This window comes from Bos taurus, chromosome 13 (genome assembly GCF_002263795.3).
Source record: "Bos taurus isolate L1 Dominette 01449 registration number 42190680 breed Hereford chromosome 13, ARS-UCD2.0, whole genome shotgun sequence".
In the NCBI taxonomy this organism is placed as follows: domain Eukaryota; kingdom Metazoa; phylum Chordata; class Mammalia; order Artiodactyla; family Bovidae; genus Bos; species Bos taurus.
Window position 1 is genome coordinate 77,858,665 of NC_037340.1, and position 10,245 is coordinate 77,868,909.

Consider the following 10,245-nt stretch of genomic DNA (forward strand, 5'->3'; position numbering starts at 1 on the left):
CCTGGCTTGGAGAATTTTGAGCATTACTTTGCTAGCATGTGAAATGAGAACAATTATGTGGTAGTTTGGACATTCTTTGGCATTTCCCTTCTTTGGGATTGGAATGAAAGTTGACTTTTTCCAGCCCTGCGGCCACCACTGAGCTTTCCAAATTTGCTGGCATATTGAGTGCAGCATTTTCACAGCATCATCTTTTAGGATTTGAAATAGCTCAGCTGGAATTCCATCACCTCCACTAGCTTTGTTCATAGTGATGCTTCCTAAGGCTCACTTGGCTTTACACTCCAAGATGTCTGGCTCTAGGTGAGTGATTACAGCATTGTGATTATCTGGGTCATGAAGATCTTTTCTATATAGTTTTTCTGTGTATTTTTGCCACCTCTTCTTCATATCTTTTGCTTCTGTTAGACCCATACCCCTTCTGTCCTTTATTGTGCCCATTTTGCTGATGCTGGGAGGGATTGGGGGGCAAGAGGAGAAGGGAACGACAGAGGATGAGATGGCTGGATGGCATCGCTGACTCGATGGACATGAGTCTGAGTGAACTCCAGGAGTTGGTGATGGACAGGGAGGCCTGGCGTGCTGCGATTCATGGGGTCGCAAAGAGTCAGACATGACTGAGCGACTGACCTGATCTGATGTGATCTTGCATGAATGTTCCCTTGGTATCTCTAATTTTCTTGAAGAGATCTCTAGTCTTTCCCATTCTGTTGTTTTCCTCTCTTTCTTTGCATTGATCGCTGAGGAAGCCTTTCTTATCTCTTCTTGCTATTCTTTGGAACTCTGCATTCAGATGCTTATATCTTTCCTTTTCTCCTGTGCCTTTCGCTTCTCTTCTTTTCTCAGCCATTTGTAAGGCCTCCTCAGACAGCCATTTTGCCTTTTTCCATTTCTTTTTCTTGGGGATTGTTTTGATCACCGCCTCCTGTACAATGTCATGAACCTCTGTCCATAGTTCTTCAGACACTCTGTCTATCAGATCTAATCTCTTGAATCTATTTGTCACTTCCACTGTATAATTGTAAGGGATTTGATTTAGGTCACACCTGAATGGCCTAATGGTTTTCCCTACTTTCTTCAATTTAAGTCTGAATTTGGCAATAAGGAGTTCATGATCTGAGTTACAGTCAGCTCCTGGTCTAATTTTTATTGACTGTGTGGAGCTTCTCCATCTTCGACTGCAAAGAATATAATCAATCTGATTTCGGCATTGACTATCTGGTGATGTCCACGTGTAGAGTCGTCTCTTGTGTTGTTGGGAGAGGGTGTTTGCTATGACCAGTGCGTTCTCTTGGCAAAACTCTGATAGCCTTTGCCCTGCTTCATTTTCTACTCCAAGGCCAAACTTACCTGTTACTCCAGGTATCTCTTGACTTCTTACTTTTGCATTCCAGTCCCCTATGATATACACCTTAAATGGTGTACGTCATAGGTGAATGGTGAATGGTGAATTATATGGTGGGTGAATTATATTTCAACAGGCTTCCCTGGTGGCTCAGATGGTAAAGAACCTGCTTGGATTGCAGGAGATCTGGGTTCCATCCCTGGGTAGGGAAGATATTCTGGAGAAGGGCATGGCAACCCACTCCAGTATTTTTGCCTGGGTAATGTCATGGACAGAGGAGCCTGGCGAGCTACAGTCCATGGGGTCGCAAAGAATTGGACATGGAGTGACTTCCACATGACACACCACCAAAGCTATTGAAGAAAAAAATGTTTTTTAAAAAAGTAAGGGGATGGGCCTGTGACTACAAGCAAAACCACCACAGCTGTTTGAACATTTACTCCTAATATGTGCTTAACTAGCCTGAGCCAACAAAACAGGGGAGGAAAACAGAATATATTAGCTTATGTAATGGAAAAGCTCGTGGACATTTCAGGTATGGCTGGATCTAGGACTCAGGCAACGTCAGCGGGGACTCTGTCTTGCTCAGACTGGTCTCTGTTGCCTTCCTTCTCAAGCAGGTAAGAAAGATGGTCTCAGTACTCTAGTCTGCTTCCGTCTTACCACCCCAACCGCCGTGAGGAGTACTTTTTCCATGTAGGTTTTTTTGTTGTTATTTTCAGTTTTTTTTATTTCGCTTTTTTTGGCCATGCCACATGGTAAGCAGGATGTGGGATCTTAGTTCCTGGGCCAAGGATGAAACCTGCAACCCCTGCATTAGAAGGAAAAGTCTTTAACCGCTGGACTGCCAGGGAAGTCCCCCATCCACATAGTTCTAATAAGGGTTTGAGGGAGGGTTCTCATTGACCCTACTGGGGTCACCTTTGTGTGTTTTTTTTTTCATTCCAGTGAAATGGTTTTTATTATATTCACGTAATCATGCAGCCATCACCACAACCAATGTGAGATCTTTCCATGATCCCTAAAAGAAACCACATACCCTGTAACCATCACTCTGCAGTTTTCTCCCACCACTCCCAGCCTTTTTTGTTTTGTTTTAGTTGCTAAGTTGCGTTTGATTCTTTCCAACCCCATAGACTCTCGCCCTCCAGACTCCTCTGTCCATGGGATTTTCCAGGCAAGAATACTGGAGTGGGTTGCCATTTCTTTCTCCATGGGGTCACCTTTGAATTAATCACTGTGGCCTAGCTCTGATGGGCCAGGACTGGTGACATGATCTGCCCCAGAGCCAAGGGGCATGGTCAGCCTCACCCAAACCACGTGGTCCAAAGTGAAAGTGGGTGACTCTGCAAAGGAAAACTGGGATTCTGGGCAGGTGTGAGACACAGACGCCCACAGTACTGGGGGACCCTCACTACACTGCCCAAGTTTGAGTTTTGCTTCCTCCATGTGCCTGCTCCGTGTCCTTGGCAAAGTACTTAACCTTTCCATGCCTCAATCTCTTCATCTGCAAAATGGTGATAAAGGAGTGTGTCCCTTCAGATCAGATCAGTCGCTCAGTCATGTCCAACTCTTTGCGACCCTATGAATCGCAGCACGCCAGGCCTCCCTGTCCATCACCAACTCCAGGAGTTCACTGAGACTCACGTCCATCGAGTCAGTGATGCCATCCAGTCATCTCATCCTCTGTCGTCCCCTTCTCCTCCTGCCCCCAATCCCTCCCAGCATCAGAGTCTTTTCCAATGAGTCAACTCTTCACATGAGGTGGCCAAAGTACTGGAATTTCAGCTTTAGCATCATTCCTTCCAAAGAAATCCAGGGCTGATCTCCTTCAGAATGGACTCGTTGGATCTCCTTGCAGTCCAAGGGACTCTCAAGAGTCTTCTCCAACACCACAGTTCAAAAGCATCAATTCTTCGACGCTCAGCCTTCTTCACAGTCCAACTCTCACATCCATACATGACCACAGGAAAAACCATACCCTTGACTAGAAGAACCTTTGTTGGCAAAGTAATGTCTCTGCTTTTCAATATGCTATCTAGGTTGGTCATAACTTTCCTTCCAAGGAGTAAGTGTCTTTTAATTTCATGGCTGCAGTCACCATCTGCAGTGATTTTGGAGCCCAGGAAAATAAAATCTGACACTGTTTCCCCATCTATTTCCCATGAAGTGATGGGACCGGATGCCATGATCTTCATCTTCTGAATGTTGAGCTTTAAGCCAACTTTGTCACTCTCCACTTTCACTTTCATCAAGAGGCTTTTGAGTTCCTCTTCACTTTCTGCCATAAGGGTGGTGTCATCTGCATATCTGAGGTTATTGATATTTCTCCCGGCAATCTTGATTCCAGCTTGTGTTTCTTCCAGTCCAGCATTTCTCATGATGTACTCTGCGTATAAGTTAAATAAACAGGGTGACAATATACAGCCTTGACTATAAGGAGGCCCCTCTGTCCAGAGGATTCTTTAGGCAAGAATACTGGAGTGGGTTGCCATGCCCTCCTCCAGGGGATCTTCCCAACCCAGGGATCGAACCCAGGTCTCCTGCATTGCAGGTGGATTCTTTACCATCTGAGCCACCAGGGAAGACCTTAAATGAGATAAATTCAGTAAATTCACACTTGGGATGCTAGCACACAAGTCTTCATTATGTTACCTAATACTGTCACACTATAGACCTACAGAGCTATCACCAGTTAACCCATGTCGCCCAATTAATAAAAATATCAATTTCTGGTCAAATAGGAGATTGTGAGGAAATGGGAAAGACAGCCTGGGGACTTCTGCGTGACCAGATCAGGGCCCCCTACGGCACCTCTACTTCACCTAGCGGAGCACCCGTCACTGTTGTAACTGCTCAACACCCCCAGGCTGTGAGCTCCCTATTCGACTCTCAGAGGTTTGGGTTTTGAAGTTCATGCAATTTTAGGAAAACAAACTATTCATATGAAACAGGTAAGAAAGTATTTATTGACAAAGAAAAAAAAAAAACAACTCAGCTCAAATTATTGGACATTTGCAGAGTCAGCTTCTGAAATCTGTTTGAGCAGTTTACACAGAAATGCTTCCTGATTGTCCCCTGGCTGCTCCTTACCCTGGAACAGTTTAGAACTCCTAATACTTCCCTGTACTTGTAAATCATGGTCATTCTGCCTTTGAGCCCAATAAAGATTTTCTATAAATGTGTGTTGAATGACTAATTGGTCAAATAGCTACACCCCTGATTAATCTTCACAGTGGACAAACCACACCCACAGAATAAGAGCCAGATGCATTTTTCTCTTCCTTTAAACAATGAAGAAGGTTTTGAGAAACCTCTCTTGACAGATCCTGCTTGAAAGATCCTGCTCAGCTGACTTTGAGGCCTTTGAGATGAGACTGACCCAGCTGAATTCCTTATTCCGGGTTCTGCCGTGGGTAAATCACCTCTCTTTTTTGAGACTAAGTTTTCTCCTCTTTGCATGCTTATAGTAGAGAGGAAGAAATGAGAATTATCTGGAGTACGTAAGAAGTAGCACAGTGTCTAGAACATGTATCTAATAAATGAACTTCTTTTTTTTTTACACTTTATATTTATTCGACTAGGTAATGTTCTAAAAAGTACAAAAGGGTAGAAAAGTGAATCTTCCTTCCTCCCTGTTCCTTTCTTCACCCCAGATGCAACCACAATTACAGGTTACAAGATAGTTTTGAATTTATAGAAATGTTGCAAGAATAATTCTGAGTATTTCAGGATGCCCTTTACCCAGATTCACCAGTTTTTCATATTTTGCTGCATTTGCTTTATCATCTTCTCTTTCTTCATGTGAATATTTATTCATTACTAACATTCATTTTTTTGAAACTACTTAAGAATAGATTATATACATCATGCCCCATTTACCCTTTAATATCTCAGCATATCTTTCCTAAGAACAGGATATTATTTTAAGTAACTAAGCACAGTTGCCATATTCAGGAAATTTACCTCAATATAATACTTTAATACCATCCATATTTCAATTTTGTCAATTGTTACAATAACCTTTACAGCATTTTCCCCCTCAAGTACAGGATCCAGTTCAAGACCATGTTATGCCTTTAGCTATTATGTCTCTTTAGTTTTCTTTAATTTGGATTAATTCCTTAGCTTTCCTTTGTCCTTTATGACTTTATTTTTTATTAACACTTTACTAACACTTTTGAAGAAAGCAGGCCAGTTAATTGCATAGAATGCTTCAGGAAAGCAGGGACCATGTCTGTTTCTCTACAGGGGCACAGTGCCTGGTGGGTGCTCAATTCCTGTTCATGGCATGATTGAATGAAACGTCTTTGTACCAACCACAACCGACTCAGTAGACATGAGTTTGAGCAAGCTCCAGGAGATGGTGAAGGACAGGGAAGCCTGGCATTCTGCAGCCCATGGGGTCACAAAGAGTCAGACACAACTTAGCAACTGAACAACAAAAATCAACCACAAACCTTGTGGAGAGCTACCTACATAATGTCTGGATGAATGAAATGAAGGCTGAACACTAGTCCCATCTATAAGATCAGTGAAATAAGGCTGCTGTTCCAGGTGACTTATTGAAGTTCCCCTGTCTCAACAAGTCTCTCCCACAGTCTAGGAGCTGATAACTTGGGCAGTCAGGCTGGCTGGCTCCAGACTGGCCCCGGATGTGGTAATGAGGCCACATTGCAGGGGAAGAGGTACTCTGTGGCCCGAGGCTCCAGGCGTAGAGGCTAGGTTGACGGGGAAGCCGAAACAGAAACTGTGGTGGCTGGCGAGGAAGGATGTCCCTATCTGTGCCCCTCAGCCACGGCCGAGGCTTCTAATAGACCACAGCCATGCTTTGGAGGAAGCGTTTTACTGAAGGGTAACCTACGTATAGAAAAGTGCACACACCAGTGACAGCTCAATAAATTTTCACCAGGGCAACACAGCAGGGTGATCGGCCCCCTGACCAAGGGCCAGAGCTTTCCCAGTCCCCTCGAAGCTCTCTGCCAGTCTCTATTGCCACGCTGAATGGTAACCAAACTTTACGTGCTTCCCTGCTGGCTCAGTCGGTTAAAAACCTGCCAGCGTGCAGGGGATGCGGATTTGATTCCTGGGTCAGGAAAATCCTCTGGAGAAGGACGTGACAACCCACTGCAATATTCTTTGCCTGGAGAATCCCACGGACCCAAGAACCTGGCTACAATCCACAGCATCACAAAGGAAAGCGACGCGACCGAAGCAACTGAGCTCGCGTGCACGGACTTTATGAATTGGCATAACACAGCATTAATTCTTTCACGTATGACTTCTTTGCACAAAATTATGTTTGCAGCAACAGCCTTTTAAAAAAAATCGCTTATTTATTTTTGACTGTGGTGGACCTTGGCTGCTGTGTGGGCTTTTCTCTAGCTGTGGCACATGCGCTCAGTAGCTGCGGCCCCCGAGCTCTAGAGCACAGGCTCAGTAGTTGCGGCCCACGGGCTTAGCTGCCCTATGGCATGTGGGATCTTCCTGGACCAGGGATCAAACCCGTGTCTCCTGCATTGGCTGGTAGATTCTTTACCACTGCACCGCCAGGGAAAACCAACAACAGCCTTTTGACCCTGCCTCTTGCTCTGCACGCTCAAAATGGGAAAGGTGACCTGATAATAACTCTTTGCTGCTGGTTTCAATGTGTCACCGATTCCTTGGAGCCTGAAAGCCATCCAGTGGGCTGGAACTGTTACTGCTCCATTTCACAGAGAGGAGACTGAGTCAGAGCTGGACTTTGCCCAGCTAGGAAGTACAAGAGTCCACATTTGAACCCAGGCCTGTCTGATCTCTGAGCTCATCACAAATATCATACACATTTCTTATCAATATTAATGACCATTTATGGAGCACCCACTTCGGGCTGGACATTGCACTTAAGCTTTATGTTCATTAATTTTTCCTGTGAACAGTATAACTTTTGCCGGGCTTGACAAATGATGAAAGCAGGATTCACAGAGGTCACACAGCCTGGGAAGGCATGAAAATAGAGACTTAAACCCTCCTGTGTTGATTGCAAAGTCTAATGTGCTGTATTGGTATCCAGTATTTATGTGCACCTTTCAAATTCACCCTCTGAGTTTTTCAAAGAAGAGACAACAATAGCAGTTATCTTTTGTAGAGCTTCTTTGAGCCAGATGCTTTGGGCAAAGATAATGGATGATCCCCTCAATATCAGTTCCGGCCCGCTCTTTCCTAATAACGGATCGCCTGGTTCTTAGCTGGACACACAGCTTCCCACATATCCCAGGCTTCTTGGTAGGGAGGTGGAGTCCTGGCACTAAGTTACAGCTAATGGAAAGCTCCTCCCTTACAAAGCCCCTGGATCTACTTCCGGGTCCTGCCCTTCACAAGGAATGGGCAATGTTCTGCCCTTCACTGCTCCCTTCCAGCTGGGCTGAAGTGACAGACAAGGTGCTGGGGAGCCGTCTGGGACCTTGTGACCAAGGATGCCTCTCTAGGGATGGAGGAGCAACCAGGGAGAAGGCGCCTGGGCCCCCACTCCATGGAGCCACGGCATCCTGGCCCTGGAGCGCTTACCCACGAAGACCCAAGATAAATTGAAAAAAGAAATTAAAAAACTGCTGTCTTCACTGCAGTATATATTTTGAAGTGGTTAAAATGGTGAATGTTGCTCTGTGTGTATTTTATTTCAATTGCAAAAACAATTTTTCCCTGGGTAGGCCATGGTTATTTTGTGTTCCCAGTTTTTACTCATTATACAGTACATATTATATAATATATATAATTATAATATAATTATATATATTTTAATATATTATATAATGTATATATTCATAATCTTTATTTCTCAGATTTTTAGTCTTGGAGAGAAGGAGCATGGCCTGCCTTTCATGGTTGAGGGCCTGCGGCTCAGAGATGCAGGGATTTGCTCTAGAAGAGCAGCAGAGTCCACCTTCTGGGACACCGAGGATTGCTGCTCTTCCATTATACCAAGGATGGACAAACTGGCCTGTGGGCCCTTGCAGCTGAAGATAGTTTTAACCTTTTTAAAGGGCTGAAGAAATGAGAAGGAGGAGGTGGAGAAGAAGAGGACTATGCAAGAGAGAGCTTCAGTGGCCTGCAAGAGTAAAATATCTACTATTTGATCTTTTACAGAAAAAGTTTGCTAACCTCTGAATTAATACCATTAAAAAAAAATTCAGTTTCTCTGCCTGGAAAATGGGGGATTACATATTTATTTAACAGAAACGTGTCAGAATCACACGGGGCTGTCGTGGATTGAGAGAAGAAGCTAGGATGGGAGGATGTTAAAGGGTTTGCACTGGATAAACCAATCCTATTTATTGAGAGGCCACTGGCTTGTGGTGAACGATGGGGGTTAAGACAGGAAGCTAGGTTGCCACTGTCTCACTGAATGAGCCAGGGTAAGTCCCTTTCACTATCTGGCGGCTGGTTCTCATCTATACATGGGGAGTTTGGACAACACCTGTCCTCTTGGCTTACCTTCTCAGGATCCGGTGCCCCATCCTCTGGTAACAGCACCCTGATTTTCCCAGGAGGCCCCTTCTTTGCTCCCTGTCCATATGAAGTACATGGGGCTAATCCTATCCTTGACTCCACTGGAGGCTCTAAAGCGCCAGTCAACACTGTACCCTCTGCCCACAGGGACTGGCTCAGGGGTGGGCATGTGCCACAGGTGGATCAATGCCAGTTTTTGCTGTGATCATTGGGGAGCACTGTTTTCCTTCCGCTGTGCTAGACCAGTATGAAGAGAGCCTAGCCTCAAAGGTGACCACACCTGGGAGAGTAAGAGAGAGACCGAGTCCCTATAACTAATGAGCCCCTGAATTTAGCTGTCCGTGAAGCCAGCATATCCTGGGACATGTTATTCTCCATGAGCCAAATGTTTCTGATTTTTTTGTTTTTGGCTGAAGTCACTGTAGCGGATGATGTTGATGTCTATATCCCCTTGGCAATCACTGTTTTGATACTCAGTGACCTTATGGCTTCCAGTTCCCAGCTCTGGTGCTCTGAGAGTTTCGTCCCCCGTGAATATTTAGTGCAAACAGACTGAGGATGTTGGGGGCTCACCTTCCCCAAGGATCGACGGGAGTTGGTGGACAAATACCCAGACTCACTTGCCCCCCGAGTGGACAGTTCTGAAGTGTGTTCCACTCTGTGGCCCAGGGTCCCGAAGTGGAGTCTAGCCTCAGCTACGCAACACGAATCCCTGCTCAGTTACTCACCTTCTATTGGCTTCTTTCCCTCTTTCGTCTCACTTGCCACTCCCCGACAGCCAGCTTATCCCAGAATCATCTCCCAAATGAACTGCTGCTGCTGCTGCTGCTAAGTCGCTTCAGTCGTGTCCGACTCTGTGCGACCCCAGGACGGCAGCCCATCAGGCTTCCCCCGTCCCTGGGATTCTCCAGGCAAGAACACTGGAGCGGGTTGCCATTTCCTTCTCCAACGCATGAAAGTGAAGTCGCTCTGTCGTGTCTGACTCTTAGCAACCCCATGGACTGCAGCCCACCAGGTTCCTCCGTCCATGCAAGAGCACTGGAGTGGGTGCCGTTGCCCAAATGAGCTACTTGCACACAAATCCTCATCTTAGATCTGCTTCTGCTGGAGCCCAACCTAAGCCTTTCCTGAGATTGGTTTTCTGTCATTCACAGCCAAAAGTACTCTGGCTGACGTGCAGTTTAAGCTTTCTTAGAAAATATTTGGCTCCTGATTATATTTTTCTAACATGCTTTTCAGCTGAAACACAGTACACGCACTGAACTATGGTGACCCCCAATAAGAGAACCCCCACCCCAAAGGACCTGGGACAGCTCAGTGATCCACCCTGCCTCTTCCCTCTTCCTCACACACTATCCTTCCCCAGAGTCCAATCATCCTCAGGCTCCAGCCAGCTCCCCTGCCAGCCCCTG

The 10,245-nt window shown here is 45.6% G+C and overlaps 1 long non-coding RNA gene across 1 annotated transcript; it reads left to right on the forward strand.

Moving 5' to 3' along the window:
* Positions 1-4,551: 4,551 nt before the first annotated feature.
* Positions 4,552-8,534, forward strand: LOC100847819 (uncharacterized). Its single transcript, XR_139455.5, has 2 exons — positions 4,552-4,761; positions 8,167-8,534. It is a non-coding gene; the product is annotated as an uncharacterized lncRNA (long non-coding RNA).
* The last annotated feature ends 1,711 nt before the right edge of the window (positions 8,535-10,245 follow it).